Raw genomic sequence first — 1,975 nt, forward strand, 5'->3', positions numbered from 1 at the left:
TACCTGGAACGTGATAGATCGATGAGTGTGGCAGCTTCGCGAGAGCCTCTTTATGCCAGCTATGGCATCAAGACTGCAAAAATTGACGTCCTTGTAAAGCCGTTGAGCAGACAAGTCTCCCGAAATGAAGGTTTCCCATGCGGAGGACGTGGGTTCTGATTCCAGCTCATAATCCTTTATATTTTAGGTGAAAATTTCTATCGCTTCTAATTTCCAATTAACAGTCGCCGTCGATATCGGTGGTGATACCTGATACCTGATTTACACCTTCTGCTGATCCTTAGACCCATGCTATTAAACTTATTTTCGAAATATGCCGGAGTGCTAGACGCACTCCGGCACGGGTTGGCCCGGTACTGCACTGCCTCCGGGATCTGCCCGGGGCATATGGGCCTATTAGCGCGCGGCGCCTTTTCTACCTATCTTTCCCTCCTATCCTTTAAAGGTCCTACTTTCAGCACGTGGCAGCGAGCGTGGCTCGGCTTGAGCCAGTAGGCAGGCCCGTGCTCTTTCCTTTTCCTTCTTCCACTCGGAAACATCAGTCAGTCAGTCCCAGACGATATCGGTGGTGATACCTAATACCTGATTTACATCTGCTGCTGGTCCTTAGACCCAAGCTACTAAACTTATTTTCGCAATATAGCGGAGTGCTAGACGCACTCTGGCACGGGTTGGCCCGGTACTGCACTGCCTCCTGAATCTGCCCGGGGCATATGGACCTATTAGCGCGCGTCGCCTTTTCTATCTTTCCCTCCTATCTTTAAGGGTCCTACTTTCAGCACGTGGCAGCGAGCGTGGCTCGGCTTGAGCCAGTAGGCAGGCCCGTGCTCTTTCCTTTTGCTTCTTGCACTCGGAAACATCAGTCAGTCAGTCCCAGACGATATCGGTGGTGATACCTGATACCTGATTTACATCTGCTGCTGGTCCCTAGACCCAAGTTACTAAACTTATTTTCGCAATATGGCGGAGTGCTAGACGCAATCTGGCACGGGTTGGCCCGGTTCTGCACTGCCTCCGGGATCTGCCCGGGGCATATGGGCCTATTAGCACGCGGCGCCTTTTCTATCTATCTTTTCCTCCTATCGTTTAAGGGTCCTACTTTCAGCACGTGGCAGCGAGCGTGGCTCGGTGAGCCAGTAGGCAGGCCCGTGCTCTTTCCTTTTCCTTGTTCCACTCGGAAACATCAGTCAGTCAGTCCCAGTCGATATCGGTAGTGATACCTGATACCTGCTTTACATCTGCTGCTGGTCATTAGACCCAAGCTACTAAATTTATTTTCGAAATATGGCGGAGTGCTAGACGCACTCTGGCACGGGTTGGCCCGGTACTGCACTGCCTCCGGGATCTGCCCGGGGCATATAGGCCTATTAGCGCGCGTCGCCTTTTCTATCTTTCCCTCCTATTCTTTAGGTCTCCTACTTTCAGCACGTGACAGCGAGCGTGGCTCGGCTTAAGCTAGTAGGCAGGCCCGTGCTCTTTCCTTTTCCTACTTCCTCGCAGCAACGTCAGTCAGTCAGTCCGTCCCCGTCATACTTACCTGGTACGGGGACTTCGGTGATCAACGCGGCCGAGTCCACGGGTGGAGGCCGGTGCATTGAACTACGGCCGGCTGAAGCTCACCTTTTCTCCTAATCGGGGAAGCTGGAGCATTTGATTTTTTTCAGTGGGATGTGGGAGTGTGCGCCAACCCCATCTGTAATCGAATCAAAAGAGAGATCACATGAAACCCATGCAAATCACTGAAGCGCATACATTAGTGGATAATAAGGAGCGCACGTAGTATAACTCGAAGGGCAGGCTACCAATGAGCGCCAATGCGTCCTGCGCTTCCAGAGCCCCCTGCACGTGCGCCAATTTGCTTCGGAAGCAAAAATAGTTTCTTTTAAGGCGAAAGGCTTTTGTGGTTCATACACGCGGCCGTGGATCTGTCCGGCGCCCATCACGCTCTTCAGCGACTACACTGCCTCCTGCCAAC

At 52.4% G+C, this 1,975-nt stretch overlaps 1 non-coding gene across 1 annotated transcript; it reads left to right on the plus strand.

Moving 5' to 3' along the window:
* The first annotated feature begins 1,529 nt into the window (after positions 1-1,529).
* Positions 1,530-1,693, plus strand: LOC144116590 (U1 spliceosomal RNA). The gene has a single exon (XR_013311918.1). It is a non-coding gene; the product is annotated as a U1 spliceosomal RNA (small nuclear RNA).
* The last annotated feature ends 282 nt before the right edge of the window (positions 1,694-1,975 follow it).

Source organism: Amblyomma americanum, chromosome 1 (assembly GCF_052857255.1).
Source record: "Amblyomma americanum isolate KBUSLIRL-KWMA chromosome 1, ASM5285725v1, whole genome shotgun sequence".
NCBI lineage: Eukaryota > Metazoa > Arthropoda > Arachnida > Ixodida > Ixodidae > Amblyomma > Amblyomma americanum.